Source organism: Peromyscus eremicus, chromosome 6, assembly GCF_949786415.1.
Source record: "Peromyscus eremicus chromosome 6, PerEre_H2_v1, whole genome shotgun sequence".
NCBI lineage: Eukaryota > Metazoa > Chordata > Mammalia > Rodentia > Cricetidae > Peromyscus > Peromyscus eremicus.
Window position 1 is genome coordinate 4129504 of NC_081421.1, and position 20200 is coordinate 4149703.

At 41.4% G+C, this 20200-nt stretch overlaps 1 long non-coding RNA gene across 1 annotated transcript in view; it reads left to right on the forward strand.

Moving 5' to 3' along the window:
• Positions 1-242: 242 nt before the first annotated feature.
• The window catches only part of LOC131912339 (uncharacterized), a 29942-nt gene continuing 9984 nt past the window's right edge, over positions 243-20200 (forward strand). Inside the window, exon 1 of the long non-coding RNA XR_009379596.1 lies at positions 243-298. This is a non-coding gene — a long non-coding RNA (uncharacterized LOC131912339). The remainder of the gene's footprint in view (positions 299-20200) is intronic.

The following is a 20200-nucleotide window of genomic DNA, read 5'->3' on the forward strand; positions in this document are numbered from 1 at the left end:
CTATTGGTACCTTCTCCCTCACTTGCCTCCCCACCCCAACCTCTCTCTTGGTAAAGGCTTTAGCACATACACAGCTGTCACATACAGCACATACAGGCCACAAGGAGTCCAGCTACTCTTAGCAGAGGGAAGTTCTTTGTTATCTGCCCATGAATGATGCAGCTCCAGAAGTTCATGCTGATTTCTGTTTCTAGAGATCACATTTTCACTTTTGTTTTGTTTTGGTCTCCATGGATACCAGCTTTGAGAAGATTTGTGTACAGAATTTTATTGAGGGCTACACTCAGAAATAATACAGGTAAGAAAATAAGAGAATCAAAGTCAGGTAGAGAGGTAGAAATTGAGCTGGGATGGCCAAACTGTGACTAGGAGGCTAAGGCCTCTGAGTCTTACACTAACACCACTAGGAAGCATAACTTTGGATGATACAACTCTCAGACGATAATCCCAGATTGAGGTACAATAGTGGCCTTCAGAAGCCAAAGGTCCTGGAATCTGGATGAATAAATCCCGGAATGGATTCTGTGGAGAGGATTCGTGTGATATGTCACAGAAGATACTTGTAGGAACCATGTCTCTTGGTGATGGGTTGAAATCCTGACAAGAGGACGCTAATGAGTTTTAAGGACTGGTAGTGAGTGTCTATGCATTATTTACACAATCAGTTCATCCAAATCATGCAACTCCATGCAGTTAAATCAGAGATCAAACAAATGTGTTTTACAGTATGCCAGGCAATGGACATTCTTGTGTACACACACAGAAAGACGTGTGCATATGCACACACATACCCACTCATACACAAAATACAAGGACATGCACACACACCATCCCTTTAGAATCAGCAACTTGAAATATATTTCCTTAAATATCTTCCCTGACTCTCTTTTAGTTCAGCAAGAGCCCATTAATTTATTTTTTATCCTATCTCAAATGTTCCAAATATTTTCAGATCGCCTTAAAATATTTATCTTGGGCTTGTTTCCAGTTTTGCTTGATTCATCTTGTCTTGCCTCAAGGAGAATCTCCTTTGATGCCACCAATAAACTGTTTTTGAAAAACCACATGTGGGTATTTAAAAGATGGGAAGAAACTTGGGCAGATGGTTCAGGTTATAATGTTCCATCTTTTAAACTCACCCCAGTGAGTCCTTTCAGACCTTTTAACCTGAGAGATTGCATCTGGCTTTTCTTTTTTTCTATTATTTGTTGGGGGAGAGTGTTTGCTATATCTGCCTCTTAAAAAAACCCTTAACATTGCATTGGCCAATGGCTCTGCTACCTGCAATAGAAACATTTGCTCCAAGACAACCTTCTGTGATATCACTTCCATTTTCCAAGATAGTCCATTAGCTGTGTATGAAATGCCTTTTATTAACAGCCCCTCTAAAAGTATCTTTTTCATTTTTTTGTGTATTTGTTTGCATGTGTTATTGTGTTCTCTGTGTGTGCAGTACTCTCAGAGGCCAGAAGAGGGTGCTGTATCACTCAGCTTTGGAGTTACAGATTGTTGTGGGTACTGGGAACTGAACCCCAGATGCTTTGTAAAAGCAGTCAGTGCTCATAACCATTGAGTAATCTCTCTAGCCCCAGGGGAAAATTTTTTTCTTTACTTTTTCTTTTTTTTTTTGCCATTTATGTGTGTGTGTGTGTGTGTCATGTACAAGAGTATGTGTATGCATGTGTGTGAAAGCCAGAAATTAATGTCGGACATCTTCCCTAGTCACTTTCCATATAATAAATTGGAGACATTTAAGGAAATGGTATACATTTACCAGTACTGTTTATTTCTAAGTTATTTGATAATGATCTGTCTCTACTATAGGCTCCTCAGAGCCAAGATGACTGTTCTGAAGATTTAGGGAGTTAAATGGTTAAAGAAGTCTAGATGTGATTAATCAGTGCTTCTTCTTTTTTTCTTTTCCATTTTTAAAAATTTCTCCCTCCCCCCATGGGACTCCTTTGCCAACAACTCAATTAGAAGTAACCCAATCCTGGTACTGGAAGCTTCATTTGGTGACAAGAGATGGTCATTTGGGAGTCTCTCTCTCTCATTATTTGATAATTTCATTTAGATCATCTTCATGTGTGTATATATTTTAAGAAGCTTCTAGTGTATTAGGTTTCCACACTACCCCTCAAATGGTTTGTTTTAGCTCTCTCTCCCAGTATTCCTTCCCTCATCCCCTGCCCAGCTGATCCTCCTGCCTGCCCCCATCCACCCATAACTATCTATTCTATTTCCCTTTCCTAATGAGACCTGTCTGCCCTCACCAGTCCCTTACTTCATACGTAACCTCTGTGGTTCTACAGATTGTAGCTTAGTTATCATTGACTTAACAGCTAATATCCATATATAAGTGAAGGCATATGATATTTGTCTCTCTGGCTCTGGGTTACTTCACTCAGGAGGATTTTTTTCCAGTTCCATCTATTTACTTGCAAATTTTACAATGCCATTTTTTAATGGCTGAGTAATATTATTTTGTGTAAATGTACCACATTTTCTTTATCCATTCCTCTGTTGAGGAACATCTAGGTTGTTTCTAATTTCTGGATATTACAAATAGAGCAGCAATGAACATAGGTGAGCAAGTGTCTCTGTGGTAGGGTCAAGTGTCCTTTGGGTATATGCCCAAGAGTGGGATAGTTGAATCTTGAAGTAGATCAATTCCCATCTTCCTAAGGAGCTACCACACTGATTTCCATAGTGGCACTACAAGTTTGTTTGCACTCCAACAATGGAGGAGTGTTCCCCTTGCTCCACATCCTCACCAGCATGAAGTGTCAATTGTTTTATTGATCCTAGCCATTTTGATGGGTATGAGATAAAATCCCAAAGTAGTTTTGGTTTACATTTCCCTGACAACTAAAGATGTTGAACATTTCTTCAGTGAAGGTCCTCTTTTGAGAATTCTCTGTTTAGACATGTATTCCATTTTTAATTGGATTATTTGTTTCCTTGATATCTATTTTTTTTAGTTATTCATATAATTTGTATATTATCCTTCTATTGGATGTGTAGTTGGTGAAATATTTTCCCATTCTGTGGCCTGCTGCTTTGTCCCAATGACAATATCCTTTGCCTTACAGAAATGTTTGTTTATTGAGGTCTCATTTATTGATTGTTGATCTTAGTGTCCGTACTAACAGTGTTCTGTTCAAAAAGTTTTTTTTTTTTTTTTTTTTTTTGTTTTGTTTTACTATGCTAAAGCATTTAAGGATGTTAACCACTTTATCTTCTATCAGGTTCAGTGTATATGGTTTTATGTTGAGGTTTTTGGTCCATTTGGACTTGAGTTTTATATGGGGTGATAAGTATGAATCTATTCAGATTCTTCTACATGCAGATGTCCAGTTTAACCACTACCATTTGTTGAAGATCTGTCTTTCTTTTCAGTGTGGATTTCTGTCTTTTTTATTAAAAAAAAACAAAACAAAACTGGTGTCCATAGGTGTGTGAATTTATGTCTGAGTCTTCAGTTCAATTCTATTGATCAACATGTCTGTTTTTGTGCCAATATCATGCTGGTTTTTTTCATTGCTATAACTCTGTAATACAACTTGAAATTGGAGACAGTGATACTGCCAGCAGTTCTTTTATTGTTTTAGCTATCCTGGTTTTTTGTGTTCTTATATGAAGGAGGGCTACTGGTTTATGTGAGTTAATTTTGTATCCAGATACTTTGTTGAAAGTGTTTGCTATAGGAGTTCCCCAATGGAATTTTTAGGATTATATGTGTATTCCATCATAGGACTTTCCAGAATGAAAAAATGTGGGAAATGCTGGATTAAAAAACTTACATAAAAATATTCAAAACACAGACATTCTGAGACCCTTTAATATACAGAAGCACAGTATGATCTACTTAGGAGGGTTTACAAAGTATAACATTTACCAAAACTGTTCGACAAAGGCTCATTTTCTCAGAGTGTCACTGGGATAAATGTTCTGGGCCACCAATTAGAAGCCATGATTAAACATTTGTGGATGTGTTTTAGGAAGAAAATGTACTTTGGGATTAAAAGCAAACTGAAGAGTGGAAGGATAAGAGGGAAGAGTGGAGGGGCGATGGGAGGGAAGAAAGAAGGAAGGAAGATGGGAGGGCGAATGATGTGCTATCGTGTGCAGGTAGTAACCTCACTAGACCTTTTGTTACAGGATCCCAACAGCAAAAACTATAACGATTCTCACTACAGCCTCCCATGACAAATGGACGTTTGCGTTCTGGCACCAATTATCTGTCAATTTTCTACAAAGTGGTGCTCTCAAAATAAAAAAATTTGATCCTGAGTATGTTAAAGTTTAAAAGAAAGTCCAAGGGGACATCGAGGGTGTAACACATTTGCATAACGTCTACAGGAATGTCTAGATTGTAACAAATTTGCATAATATCTACAGGAATGTCTAGAGAAACAAGGTGGTCAGAAAAACAGACAAAGGAAGGGTGATTAATCATCCCTTGAGAAAAAGTCTTCTGAAATCTCTCTCGCATGCGATTATACTGTCTCATCTCTGAAAGGGATTTCCTTGCTCTGAGAGTGCATACATCATCAAGCTTTCCTCACATCCGAATCCTGGAGCTATCGTGAATCAAATGAGTAAGCTGATGTCTTCTCTCCTGCATTGTGCAATATCCACATGACTGAATCAACTTGAACCTTGGTGACTCTGGGTAATTGAAAATTGAGATTCTAGATGCACAGAATAAGGTCAAACAGACACTGTCAGCTTTCCAAGGCATTTCGGCACACCTCCCTCTGCCATGACTACTCTATGTCCTCATGGGACTTCTTTTGTTCTTCAACAATCTCTTGGGGTCAAGCTTTTTCATTTTGATCTATTGTGGGAAAACTGACAGACGCATAGTGCTCCTGGGAGCACTCAGTGTTTTGATTGCCGTGGAATGCCATGGTGAGAGTCACTGTAGCTTTTTTTCCTACCTCCTGCGGCAAAGCACCCAGTGATGGATCTAGTTATGAAGCATATATTTAGTTCAATGAGTCCTTCCGTCCAGACATCACATGGCTATGCCCATGAGTGCTGAGCTCCCACGGCAGGGCCATACCTAAATCATGGCATGAGTTCTGAATGAATAATGAGTGTTGTAGAATATTATTTTAAGATGTGTTACATTTGTCTATGCTGTGGAACATTTGTTTAATGATGCAAAGATGTGTCGCAATCTTTTATGTTGTATTTGTTTAACTCTGTGAAGTTGTATTACTACACCTTTCTAAAATACCTGAGATGGTCTAATAAAGAGCTGAACGGCCAATAGTGAAGCAGGAGAAAGGATAGGTGGGGCTGGCAAGCAGAGAGAATAAACAGAAGGAGAAATCTGGGAAGGAGAAGAAAGAGCAAGAGAACAAGGAGAGGAGGATGCTAGGGGTCAGCCAGCCAGCCAGCCATGGAGTAAGAGTGAAAGTAAGATATACAGAAGTAAGAAAAGGAAAAGCCCAGAGGCAAAAGGTAGACAAGGTAATTTAAGTTAAGGAAAGCTGGCAAGAAACAAGCCAAGCTAAGCCAAGCCTGGGCATTGAGAAGTAAGAATAAGCCTCTGTGTGTGATATATTTGGGAGCTGGGTGACGGGCCTCCCAAAAGAGAAAAAACAACGAACAAATGAGGCTTTGTTTTGATGGTGAATTTGCTTTTGAATCACCTTTAAATATTTTACCTTTGCAGCACACATGAGAGAGAGAGAGAGAGAGAGAGAGAGAGAGAGAGAGAGAGAGAGCATGTAGATGTCAGAGACTGACATCAGAAGTCTTCCACAGTCACTCTGCACCTTAGTTTTTGAAAGAGGATTTCTCATTGAACCTGGAGCTCTCTTATTTGACTAGACTGGCTGGTCAGCTAGCCACAGGGATCCTTCTGTCTCCACCTCTCCGGTATGGAAATTACAAGTTCACACTAAACTCAGCTTTTCATGTGGATGCTGGGAACATGAATCTGGGTCCTCTTCCTTGCATGACAAGCCCTTTACTGGCTGAGCCATGTCCTCAGCCTCCACCTTTTAAAACTTTTCCATTTGTCAACAAACCCCTACATTTACCTGGAGGAGGGGGAGGCTACCTCTGCAGCACTTCTGGGCTCTTGTGTAGCCGCTATCTCCAGAACAATGACGTGTCACTTTCTACTCTTCACAACAAGACTGGATCCATGGCTTTCTATTTCATGCCCTCCTTGTATTCTCCATTACAAGGAGAAGTAGTGATTTGTCCTTTCTGAACTAGATAGAACATGAATGACTATTCACACTAAATAGGCTTATAAACAGGTATAATCCACTTGCTAATTTTTTTTTTTTACTTTGAGTGGCTATCCATTCTATCTCGTCCCTGTCCAAGGAGCATGAGGAAAGGAGGGAGCTAGGTCAGCTAGGAAGGAACAATGTATCAAATATTAAAGAGTTGAGGTCAAAGCATTATAGTTTATTACCATCATGATTCACAGGATATATGGGCCATTAAAACTCCAGTACTGTACCGTATTATTGTGATAAAGGTTGTAATGAGAACAAGGGATGACACCAAATGAATCTGTCCTCTCGGCACTGATGATAACATGAGCAAGAAAAGGCATAAACAAAGCCAGTTCCTGTCACAGAATTAAAATGAGACTCTGACGCACCTGTCCTGAAACCCAAGACTCTAGCAGTATACAGATAAGGGCAAGAATATCATCAAGATGATTAATACATCATTTTAGTAGACAATGAAAGGTGATTGTTCATTCTCAATACTGCAATATGATAACTATCCCTAACCTTACCCAGCCCATTTTTAAATGTTCCTGCTCCATTGCTCATGCTTGGGATATATTGGTACTTGTCTGTGTTTGATAGTTCAATCTCACATTGGTGTCAGAAGTCTCGTTCTACATTTATTAGTAGTGTGATCCTTATAGCAGATTCAGCACCTCATTTCCCTCATCTACAAAATGAGGTAAAGAATATCGTTACTGCAAGGGTGTGAAATCCAGCAGAAGAGAGAGCAGAATGCTGAGAAAGTCTACTGTTAGTAATGGTGGTCATAATGAAAGGGGGATTGTTCTCAAAACTGCAGCTCAACCCACAGTATCAAGGCACTTTTATACACTCAGAGTTTCCACATGTGAAGTTAGGTCTCACATGGCACTCTGTCCTTCCTGCATTGTTTGGGAAGATGGAGTTTGTCTTGGAATATCTGACAGTGATTTCCACATGAATTTATCAGGTGACATGCTAGGCATAGTTACCTGAGGGTCACTGTTGGGCACATGAGCTAACTGTTCAAACTCAGTGGTCTTTGCTGGGTGATAGGAGCACCATATTGGTCTTGTCAGACTGCATCTGCCCACAGTGATCCTACTGAGTAAGAGAAACTTCCAGCTCTGGCAGGAACGCTCAACCCCTCTGATCTCTGTGCAAACTGACTCCATACTTCATTCTTTTCTCCCAATACCGCAAAGGTCGTTTCACTGTTTGGGGTGGGAAAATGTTGTTTCCAGAGTGTAACAAATATTTATTTGTTTCATGTCAGAGAGGTGGTGTGTGTGTGTGTGTGTGTGTGTGTGTGTGTGTGTGTGTGTGTGTTCGTCTTTCCTTTGGAGCACAGGGTTTTAGAGATTCCAGTACATTCTTGGACAGATCATTGGTTTTAGGCCCATGGCGGGACAATGCGTGACAGGAACACATGATGGAGTAGAGACGCTGCTGACCCCATGGCCAGAAGGCAGAGTGGAGAGGAAGAGGCCGAGGTCCCACAATCCCTCTCAGTGACCTAACATTGGCCCACTGTGCCCACCTCATACAGGCATTGTTTTCTCCCAATAGCTCCATCTCAGAGATAAAGCTTTGAACACGTGTCCTGGGAGACATTCAAGATACAAACCGTCTCAGCCTTCTACAAATACAGCTACAGGATTTCCTTCCTAGCGATTGCTGTGGAAATTCTCAATGGCAGTCATGCCTGAGACCCCAGCTTTTAACTGAAATGAATAAAATCACGAGAACTCATTCATCTCCACACAGGGAAACATCGTTTGGAAAGTGAGCATGTAATTGAAAGAGCTTTCAGAGATATTTCTAAACACTTTATTTACTGTGTTTGGGTCAAATCTGCTCTCTCTTCCCTCTTCTTCCAGTCTACCCCTTCTTCCACCGCCACACTTTCTTCTCAGCTTTATGTGCTCTCTCTCTGTCTGTCTCTGTCTGTCTCTCTGTCTCTGTATCCCGAGTTCATTTAGTGCTATCTGCATGTGATGGGTACAGGTGTGGGACCATCTACTGGAGCACAGGCAGCTTCTCAGGGCCCACATTAGAGAACAAAAGACAAGCCCTCTTCCCTAGCAGCCCTCAACTGCCAATAGCTCCTTAGGTAGGGGAGAGCGTCATGAGCCCCTCCCCCACTGAGCTGGGATTTGGGTTGGCCTGACTTTGTGCAGATCTTGTACATACAGTTCTGGCTACTATGAGGTCATGTGTACAATTGACCTGTCACGCTCAGCAAATACTGTTTGCTGCAGACATCTACTCCTGGTTGTCAGTCCTTCTTGCCCTGCCCCCCTTCCATGATGATCCTTCTGCCTTGTGGGGAGGAATGTGATATACATGTCCCATTTGGAGCTGAGCACCCCACAGTCTCTTACTTTTTCTATGCGTTGACCAGTTGTGAGTCTCTCTATTAATGGCTGTCTGCTGCAAAAGCTTTTCGGATGAGTGTTGGGAGATGTACTAATATATGGCTCTAAAGATAAGAACTTAGGGGCCAGGTTATCACCATGTCAACCTTTCTTAGGGCCTATGACCTACCTAATAAGTCACAGAATTTGGCTCATTAAGTCCCAGGCATGGACTCCATCTTGTGGAGTGGCTTTAAATCCACTAGAAAGTGGTTGGTTACTCCCATAGCTTTGGTGCTGCTATTGCCTCTTTGCTGTGCCCTTTTAATTTTGAGGGTTTTGTTTTGGTTTTTGATTTTTGATTTTAGTGCCAGGGATGGAACCCAGGACCCAGTACACGTGAGGCAACTGCTATCCCACAGCTTTCTCACTCTTCGCCTTGTAGTGTGAGTAGGTCCTGGGTTTACACAAAGAAGGTGCCGTGTGTCTCCGCTTTTATAGACTTTGAACTAGCTCAGCCCTGTCTCTGAACAGCTTATCTCGTTCTGTGTCCCGCTCTGCAAAGGCCCACCATCTTTGGTCTACCTCGAGTTAATCTTGTCAATCATATAGAGTCTGTTTTGTAGAAGGCTGATTCGGCTCCAGGACACCCCATCTTAAGTCATCGGTATGCACAGCGCATCCATCTTATGGCACTGTCTCTCCCCATGTGCTCAATTGATCTATTTTACAATTACCTTAGCCCCAACCAATGCCAGAAAGCAATTCAGGATCAAAGATAAAATCTGCACGCTCGTGCCAATCATCTGCAAATGCTTTGAACTGATTTATTTTTAAGTCACTACAAAGTTAAGTGATAAAATATGGGACAGATACCCCAGTATTACAGATAAAATAGTATGAATGGATTAATATCAGTGGACAAAAAGCTTAACCATATTCCACATACACCTTACCCTTCTAATAATATGGCCTTTTCTTTTCTTATGATCATTTGGCTCAGGAGTTGGCAAATTTCTGCTGTAAAGGGCCAAGTCATAAATATTTAAGTCTTTACTGGCCAGGAGTCACAGTCAAAGATGTTATGGAGGTACTTATGTAATCATTCAAAATGAAGCCTTGGGGAGGGAGGGAGACCGAGCAAAGAGTGCTTTGGATCGGGCCAACTCTGGCTGTAGTTGGCAAATCTCTGACTTAGCAGCATGTAATTTACCATCAGCAACTTAACTAGTTGAATCCAGTTCTTTTTCTAAATTGTTTGGAACATGACACACTTGTCATGTTCTTGTGACTTACTTTAAGACAAGAGGGGACAGAACCTCACACAAACCTTCCTGAACTCCTTCCAGTGAGCGGCTGGGAGGTTGGCTCCCTTCCACTGTTTCCCTTTGAAATGTTCACTACTTCAATGTTTCGGGTTTCTTCCATAGCCTGTTTAAAAGAAAACACATTTTCATTGGGCCGTTAGTTGTCCCCACACTTGGCACCCTTTGGGATCCTGTAAAAGAATGCTGTGGGGCTAATTAGTCACAGCTCCTTTGTGGCTAGAGAGGAGCACTCTTTGGTGGATGGTGGCCTACATTATTAGCGTTGTTTTAACATATTAATATTTCCAAGGAACTATTTATTTCCCTGTAGATATGAATTTTGGGGGAACCAAGCTTTCTTTATGAGGGAAACTTCTGCAGAGTAACAAATGCCGGTGAGTCCTACATCCTTAAAGTTATCGAGAGCTTTCTGGGTTCATGTTGTCTCCACAGTCAGATTTCAGCTCCAGCAGGAGTGTCCATAGCTGAAAGGAAGCCCTGTATGCCTCCCCTCAGAGTCTACTGCTGTCTCTGCCACCTGCCTTTGCAGTAGCTAACCTCCCTCGTTGTGAAGAATTGAGACCAGTCTCAATATGTGATTTTACTATTTCTGCATCTCTAATTTAAGTTTCACTGGTGATAAACATTAAAACAATAACCATTCTCTGTCTGCTTGCTGTGTTCCCATCTCTAAGGCGAATGCAGTTTTTCTCCTGAGCACGATGGAGCTTAGCTCCTCTCGGTCCCATGCACTTATTCTAACTTTAGGGCTTTCCTCTTTCAGGATCTGTTTGCTGCCTTCTCTTCTTTTCTCCCATCTTCCCTCGGGTCCTAAGTATATGTATATGTTTCTTCTTTTAATAATTAATTTGTTTATTTTACATCCCAAACGCAGCCTCCCTTCCCTTCTCTCTTCCACTCTCCCCTCCTCCCCTCCCGATCCACCCTTCCTGTGCATTCGCTCAGAAAGGGCCTGGCCTCCTGTGGGCATCAGCAAAGCCTGGGTATCAAGCTGCCACAAGACCAAGCACCTCCCCCTGTATTCAGTCTGGACAAGGCAATCCAGCATGGGGAATCAGTTCCTAAGAGCCAGCCAAAGCACCAGGGACAGCCCTGCTCCCACGGTTAGGAGTCCCACAAGTAGACCAAGCTAAACAACTGTCACATCTATGCAGAGGGCCTAGGTCGGTCCCATGCGGGCTCCCTGGTTGTTGGTGTATGTGTTTCTTATCATGCAAAATAATGACTCCTCCAGCCCTGATACCCACCCAACCCACCCTGTTTTTGTGCTTTCTTTTGACCACCCTATTTTGAATGAAATCTGCTGTCTCCCTCTCCACTTTCTCATTGTCTCTCATTCCGCTCATCTTCTATCTACTTGGACAAAATGACTCTTTTGAAACTAAGCTGTAACTTACTGATTTAGAAATGCTATTGCCTGTTCTTTTCCCTGCTCATACATACATACATACATACATTTTCAACTTGCACAACTTAAATATACCTTTCTTTTCATTTGATTACATTTATTTATTTATGTGCATGCGTATGTATATGTGTGGGCACATGCACAGCACATCGTGAATGTGGAGGTCAGAGGACAACCTGTGTGAGCTGGTTCTTTCCTTCCGCTGTTCAGGTCCCAGGGATCTGGGGTGGGGGTGTCAGGCTTGGCAGGAAGTACCTTCCTCCCTGAGTCCTCTTGATATCTACCCTTTAGAAACCACCAGTGACTCTCTCCTGACTGCTGAATTAAGCCCTAGCTCAGTAGTCCCGTACTGAGGATTCACAACTTCGCACATGTAACTAACGCCCTTTGACAACTGCGTGTGCCTTCAGTCACAATCAATTTGAGATGTCATCCTTTTCTGAACACCTGATATTTCCTCCCCTCTTTCCCCTCTTCTTCCCTTCTTAGTCTAGAAATTTTTTTGTTCATTTTTCTTTCTTAAAGATATAAGAATTCTTTTTCACTTTAAATACTAAATCATATATATACACATATGTAATGTATACACACACATGGAAAACATGTTTAATTTTTGTTATGCATGTCTTTTTTTCTGTGCTAGGATTTAACCCAGCCACTTGCATGGCAGATAATCTACACATTACTGAGCTGCATCCCCAAACTTCTTTATAGTTTTAACTTTGAAACGAGGTCTTACTAAGTTGCCTCGGCGAGTCTTGGACTCATCTTGTAGCCCAGGCTAGACTTCAGACTTGTGTGATCTTTCTTCCTCAGTCATTTCTCTCCTCCCACCATGTGGGTTCCATGGCTTGTCCTCAGGTCGCCAGGCTTGGCGGCACTCTTACCCACAGAGCCATCTTGCTGACCGGTACGCAGGGTTCCTCCTCCTCATTTGTCCGCCCTCACCCCTGTGTGCTGGTGTCTTTCAGTGGAGATCGTCAATACAATGCCGCCTTTCTTTTTCAGCGTTAATTTGACATCGTGAATATTTCATATGAAATGTTAATATTTTAACAAACTGACAGCTTGCTCAAAGCTTCACGATGACTGATTTGTGTCATGCTTTGTCACACTGTTTCATGCATTTCTATTTGTGTTTCTTTATTTTCTTCCTTGCTTTCTCTTATTGGCTGAATTTGTTAATGGCTATTTCTTTTTTCTTTACTGACTTGTGATTAGTTTAATCCTTTAATACACGCACAGTTTTGTGAATTTCCTGTCTTAACATATGTCTTGCAAACAATACAAAAAATGTTGCAATTTTTTTTCACTCTGATTTCCCATTTCCATCGTCTATACTATTTTTCTTTCTTGTTTCAATTTTACTTTAAAAAAGCTATTTTGGTTTCTCAGTTTTACTATTACATTTTTTTTTACAACTGATATGAATTTTCATTTACCAAAATATGGGAAATATACCTGCTCACTGCCTCCTACTGCTTGTTTTCCATTTAATTGTCCTCTTGAACCAAGTCCTTCAGTAGCTGTGTGGTAAAGCCCCATGAATAGTGATTTTTCCAGGCATTGGTAAATATGGCTTTCAACCAGCCTCTCTTAAATGACAGTGATGTTGGCGATAAACTTCTAAGCTGGCAGTTATTTTTCTTTGACAATCTGAGGATATTATTTTACTTTCTTTGGCAGCAATTGCTATTGACAAGTCAAATTATTAGTAGTCACATTCAAGAACTAAAATGGAGAAGGGTTAAAAAGTTAGAAAAATTTCCAGTGACACATTTGTTCAATAAAATGTGCAACGTAACATCTCAACTAATGTTTAAGAATGCTTGCGAGGCTTTCAGACAGAAGCTCACAAATATATAAAACAGGGTATCACTATATATCAGTTATAACCAACTTCTTTGGCAAAGAAAATAAAGCTCACCCAGGGCAAGACCAAATGGAGATAATTGAGAGAAGGGACCGTTGTGATTGTCTAGGAGAGAAAATAGACCCAATTTCAAAGAACTGTATTGTCACACCAAGCAGGACAAATGTAATTCTAAAGCAGACTTTGAAACAGCAGAGAAGTGTAAAAGAAGCAAATAACAAGCTGCACCATTTTAAAAAGACCCAATAGATTAAGAGATACAGGGCAAGAAGAGTCAAGTGTAAAGATAGACAGGGGCCTGAGAAGGAAGGTGGGATGTGATGGAAGCAGGGAAGGGAGAGTGTGTTAGAAAGGTGTAGGGTGAAACAGCTGATCAGGAGCAGCACAAAGGGGGAGCCACAGGACCTGGCATTGGAGAAAATGGAGGAGTCACTTCCAGAGGAAGATCTAATTCAGCATACCATGAACTGGAGCATCCTCCAGGAATTCTGTGGGGCAAGAGGCTTCATATAAAGAATTATATTTTAGCTCATAGCTAAAATGTCCACTTTCAAACCCAAGTAGAGTTCAGAAAGCTAGAGAGACAAAGAATGAAGAGTGAAACAGGATAAAAGAGAGGGGAACCTCTCCAGGAAGGTGGTTTTAGGTGGGTTTGGAGAAGGGGTTTCCAAACACAGATGGAGGCATCCATCTTAGACAAAGACGCTTCATCTTCTCCAGGTAAACGGCAGCCAGTTTGTAGACACAGCGCAATGAAGCTAAAGACGGTCGTATTTGATGATAGCTAATTCTTCTGTAAATTAGGAGGCAGACCATTTGCTGGGAATTAAAGAAAATAATTAATTTCCTAGGCTGCCTGGAAGTTCCTAATTTATATTTCTATGGAACATATGTCATACCCCTAGGACCTCCCTGGGAACCATTACTAATTAAGGCATTTTAATAGGCCAACTGTAAGTACTAATCTTCATCATTTATTTCCTAATTTATACTGCTTTCCAGCAAGGAATTTGTTATGTTATTTGGCAAAGCTAGACACCCATCACTCTCTAATTGTTGACGCAGCCAGTCCTGCATGCTTATCTACCAGGGATTCTCCCATTGGCCCCAGGAATTTGACGGATGCCGCCAGGCAAACAATCCGCATTTATAAGGTAATAATGGATTTCTTTTTTATTGTTTTCATGTGATGCTTGTTCTTAGCCAAAGAAAGTAACTAGGTCAGCATGAGGGTTTCTGACTTATCAATCTAATTCCAGCCAAGAGCAATGGAGGATGACATCTGTTGCCTTGTGCCATCTTTCTAAGTACGCTGCCTCTTGGGCTGAAAATGTTGAAAACGACACTGGAATCGTTTTATTTCATCCATCATTATTAGGCTCTTGGTTTCTGTGTCGGGGTGAGGACAGAACATTGTCATGGGGCACATGTGACTGAGCATAGCTGATTGCCTCCGGACAGATAGGAGGACAAGGGGGGAGAGAGGAGAGGGAGGGATGGAGACCGAGAGATGACAGAGAGAGACAGGCTGGCTTCCGAGTGCACATCACCAGTGATATACGCCTTTCAACTAGGTTTCTCCTACTAAGTGTCAGGCTCCTCACAATAGCCCATTGGGTTATGAATCATCAGTGGACCAATCTGTGGACGAGGTCAAAAGCCCTCAGAGTCCAAAGCTTGGCCTCTGGGCATCACTACATTGGAGACCAAACTTTGAAGACATTGGTCTTTGGGGGACACTTCATACCCAAATTATAACAAACATGTCTGAAAAGTATAGAAAGTTAGCAAATGAATGAATGACATAGTGTTCAGTGAGGGACTGTGAGAGGGGAGCCTAATTAAAATGGGGACCAGGAGGTCCCACAGAAGTGCCACTTGAGCGAAAGTTTTAAGTGTGATTAGGATTTAACTAGAGGTAGGAAGGGGTGGGAGAGGTTTTCAGGCCAAAAGCACAGGACATTTAAATTCTGATGGTGCCCTCCTGCCCCTCCATGGCCTCACCTAGGGCACAGGAGCCAGGCAGGCTCTTAGGCAGCTCAGAATACGAAGTAACCATAAGGTATGCATCTCAGTTGAGGTTTATTTCAGGCCTGTTCGTTAACTTGCCAGAATGACTTCAGCGAAGGGTGACTCATTTACAGTCAACATCTCCCTTCTCAGAGCATTTTAATTAAATCCCGAACAAAGAGGTGACAAACAGAGACAGAGTGACCTGCTTTGGCCACAAAGATAATGTGGCTTCCCTGTGCATGCTTGTCACAGAGGCCTGAGCCCTTTGCTTGGGGCGAGCTTGAGAAACCCAATTACAGTGATAAGAAAATGAAAGCATAATTATTTCTGTCCCTCACAGATGACTGGTGGGCCACATAGGTGTGCCATCCAACCAGAACAGCCAGGAAGTGAGATGGAAACCCATGATGGTCCGCATCCAATGCTCTGAGCAATCTGATGGCCAAGTTCCTTAGCATGGCCTAACATGACACACGTTCAACGTAAAGGTTAAACCGCAATGATCAGAGCTAATATTTGTTCAAGAGAAGCGGCTTAAAATCGGCACAGGTAGTGCTTTCAGTGGGCGGCACTTAACAGGCACATCCCACATCCCTGAGAAAGCTTAAGTGGCTGTTTCTGTGTTCTTCAGCCATTTGTCTCCTGAGGAAGGAGTGATTTCTGTTAAATCTCAGAGACACTCCTGGCTAATGAGTAAGGTTTGCTAAAGATCATTTTGGAAAGTATGTGTGTTCTCCAGCTTGGTCCAATTTTCTCATTCTTCACCACATCATTGTAGACAGTCTGTCTCTTTTCAGACAAATATGTTTTCAGATACAGTTACAACTGGGAACCTGAGCCATTATAGAACACACACGTATTGCACATGTGTGCTCATATGCATACACACACACACACACTGTTGCTGGAGAATTTCTCTCCAGCTCCCGCCACCAAGTCCCGCCAGTCCCAGAGCCCACTTATAAAATAAACACACAGACTCTTACATTATTTAAACTGCTTGGCCATTAGCTCAGGCCTGTTATTGTCTAGCTCTTACTCTTATATTTAGCCCATTTCTATTAATCTTTACTTTGCCACATGGCTCATGGCTTACTGGTACCTTACATCTTCCTTGTCCTCATGGCGGCTGGCTGCAGGCAGTCTCCCTCTTCCCTTCCTGTTCCCTCAATTCTCTTCTCTGTTAGTCCCGTCTATACTTCCTGTCTGGCTATTGGCCAATCAGAGTTTATTTACATATAGCGATATCCACAGCACTTCCCCTTTCTTTTTTTTTAAAAAAGGAAGGTTTTAACTTTAACATAGTAAAATTACATATAACAAAACAATTATCAAGCAAGAATTACAGTTACAATATTAAAGAAGAGATCCTATCTATCTTATATTTGTGAGTTTAAGGTTTTTATATCTAACTTATCTTTTATTATAACTAAGGAAAATTGTAAGTATCTAGTCTTTAACCACATCAAAGACGTCAGAAGGATATAACACTGCCTGAGAAATGGGAGAAGGATGCAAGCAACTTTTAGGAGTCTTGTAGGGTAGACAGAGACAGCTGAGCCTGGACAGTCATTCAAAGTTTTCTTGTAAAGTTGGGGCATCTGTCTTCAGCCCACAGGCCTAGAGTCTCTTATTTATTTTTCTCTGTGTCTTGTAGAATGTCTGGCAGTTTTCTCTGCAAAGCAGGAACCTGAAGGACTATTTTGTCAAGCAAAGTTCAGTGGTCACCTTTGTATGGGTCCTGCATGTCCAGTTGATCAGGCAGTCCAGGCAAGAACAGTTTTTTGCCCAAATGGCTATTTTTGTCAAGGTGAAGATAAACTCCATATGGAGTGTCTTCGATGCCCATCCTCCTCTCTGAAGTAAATCGGTGCTGTCAGGAGCAGACATGTCTCACTGTCCAAAAAGTCTAAACTTTTAAAACATTTTAAATGCCATATTCTGTAGGTCTTTGAAGTGTTTGAAGACTACCTATCTATCTGAAGTATAACTATGTATACCTAGAAGACTTAACTAACATGGCTACAAATATGATTATCATAGATGACTAATTATTAATCTATTTTTAAATTATCTATTATAATTTTAAATGAGTTACATAAACATAATACCTCAAACAAGAATAGAAATATATATACAGTATAACAAAATTAAGTTTAAACTTGTATCAATAAACTAAAATCTATAGTGATGTAAAACATTTTAAACAAGTTGTTACTCTTTAAAAGTAGGTTCATTAATCTACCCTTTCATCCTATCATATCTAAACTATCCCCTTTTTTTCTTTAGAAAGAGATTGTATTTATAATCAACCTGCTTTAAATAAAAATATTGGTTTTTCTCTGTCCCACACCAGAGGGCTCTTCTGATTTGGGACATAAGAATCTCTTAACCATTTTTTTTTTTTTTTGAGCAATATGTCTGGGTTTAGAGGGGGAGTGAGCCAATTCCATCTCTAAAGCCAGCTTGGTATATTTGGGAATTTGGGCGTAGCTTCTCTTACTACTTCCTGCTGGAGGGGGGCGCTGTATCTTATGGGGACACGAAGAAAATTTTAGGATCATGGAGTAGTCCATGAGGCTGTATCGTCTGAGCCAGTTGCCTTGAAACCATTCTGGATGTTGAATCATCTGGGCCATGGTGTCACTGGAGACCTTTCAGGGGGTCTTGGCTGGTCAAACCTGATGTATCTTAATCTGGAACAAATCCATAGTCTCTGGCTTTCTGTGGAAACAAGAGCAGAGACTCTTTTCCAAAGCAACATATCCTTATATCCAAATTTTGAAGTCAAGGTACCTTTAAAATATACATTTTGGCATAACTCAACAGCTTTTGTAATCAAATGTTTTTCTTTAGTTACAAATATCAAAGAGAACATAATCCAGATTCTCTGTGTGGTAGCCCTCTTTACGTGGCTTATTTTTTTATATTAGCTTGAGCCTATTCCTTTTAAACTGCAGCCTTCTAAGCCTGAAACCGGCGCAGTGGCTGCTGGCTCCGCCCACTTCAGCTTCCCAACATGGCGGTGGTCCGCTTTCCGCCAGCTCTGGGAGCCGTAACTCTCATAAATAGTGGGTCTACACTTTTACCAAAGTAGCGTGTAGCCCAGAAACCTCTTTTTTTGTTTTGTACTAGCAAAGGCTAAATCCACCACACAGTTTAATGTGCTACTTGCAGAGGCCTCATTTCTACCATACTGCAGGTCGAGAGTGCACACTAGGAACCCGCCAGTAGCTCAAACCGGCAGCTGTCGCTTATTTGAGAGAGACAATTAGGAAGTTGTTTTTAGGTCCGTTTTAGAATCTTTTTTCTAAGTTTTTAGGTGGAAACTCTTGCCACCACGTTGGACGCCATTTGTTGCTGGAGAATTTCTCTCCAGCTCCCGCAACCAAGTCCCGCCAGTCCCAGAGCCCACTTATAAAATAAACACACAGACTCTTACATTATTTAAACTGCTTGGCCATTAGCTCAGGCCTGTTATTGTCTAGCTCTTACTCTTATATTTAGCCCATTTCTATTAATCTTTACTTTGCCTCATGGCTCATGGCTTTCTGGTACCTTACATCTTCCTTGTCCTGGCGGCTGCTCCAGCCAGTCTCTCTCTTCCCTTCCTGTTCCCTCAATTCTCTTCTCTGTTAGTCCCGCCTATACTTCCTGTCTGGCTATTGGCCAATCAGAGTTTATTTACATATAGCGATATCCACAGCACACACACACACACACACACACACACACACACACACACACACACCCCAAAACAAAAAAATCAAAAACCAGGGAGCTCATATGGTAATTACAAAGAACATTTATCTGCCCCAATAGGAGTTTCACTAGTGTGTGTGTATGTGTGTGTGTGTGTGTGTGTGTGTGTGTGGTTATTTTTCAAATGTGTGAAGGCTACAGTGATAAAATATTTGCAATTGTAAAGCATAATACTTTTTTATTATATTTTGAAGCAATAGGTAGAAGCCAAATAATCATATTATTTTTTTTAAATCAAAAGGAAAGTCTGATGTTTCGAAAATTTAGGTTTTAATCACAGGTATTGATTAAAACAGTGCTCGATCACATATCACAGTAAGTTTAGAAACAAAGCCCTTTGCAAGTGTGTTTATTCATGAGCAGCATGCACACAATGCCTTACTAGTTTGTGCATGTGTTTATCACAAGCTACTTTTGCAAAAATTAAACTTTTCAGTTAGCAAGATGTAAAGTGGCGTCACTAACATCTCAGAGTGAAAACATAGAACTGACCAGTTTCTCCCTGATCTACCCAGCGGGCTAGATGCCTGGGGTTTAGAATCCCGTCCTTTACTTCTACTTGGGTTTCTGAATTCTTGTGGGGATGCTAACCTGGTTCTGAATCCTTCTGCTCCAGAGGCCCCACTGCTCCGGATGGAATTGAAGGAAGGGATGTCATCGTTATCAGCTGGTATCCGTGCTGATGCCTCCGGGATTCCCTTTCATCTTGTTGCTTCTTCCAACAGCTTCAGAACTGTGGTCAAAGGAGAATAATCCTACACATAAACGCTTGAGGAGGCTTCTCACAGCTTCCTCCCTCAGTTCTCAAGAGGAGCCTTCCAGGCAGTAGGGGGTTCCTCAACAGTAGCTCCCCCACCCCCAGCAGAAGGGAGCTCATAAGATACAACGTAGAAAGTTCAGGAAACTCATAAGGATCCTGCAAGTCCCTCTGTCAGTTTGTAGAAGTGGCAGATGAATGCTGGGCAAGGGGCCTCTTGTGGAGCTGACTGAAAGCTGTATAAGGAGCCCCAACGATGCAGTGAGTTTTCACTCAAGCTGGCTGAGCGTTCCAGTGACGCCTTTGAGTCATACATGTCCTTGAAATAATCCCAATAGACTCACTGGTACACCAAGCAAAAATTGGATGGGACTGTTTCTTCTGTCTGTCAATGGAGTTCTTTTTTATTTTGTGGCAAATAAACATTTATTTGTGCCTCCCCAGAAAAAGTCAC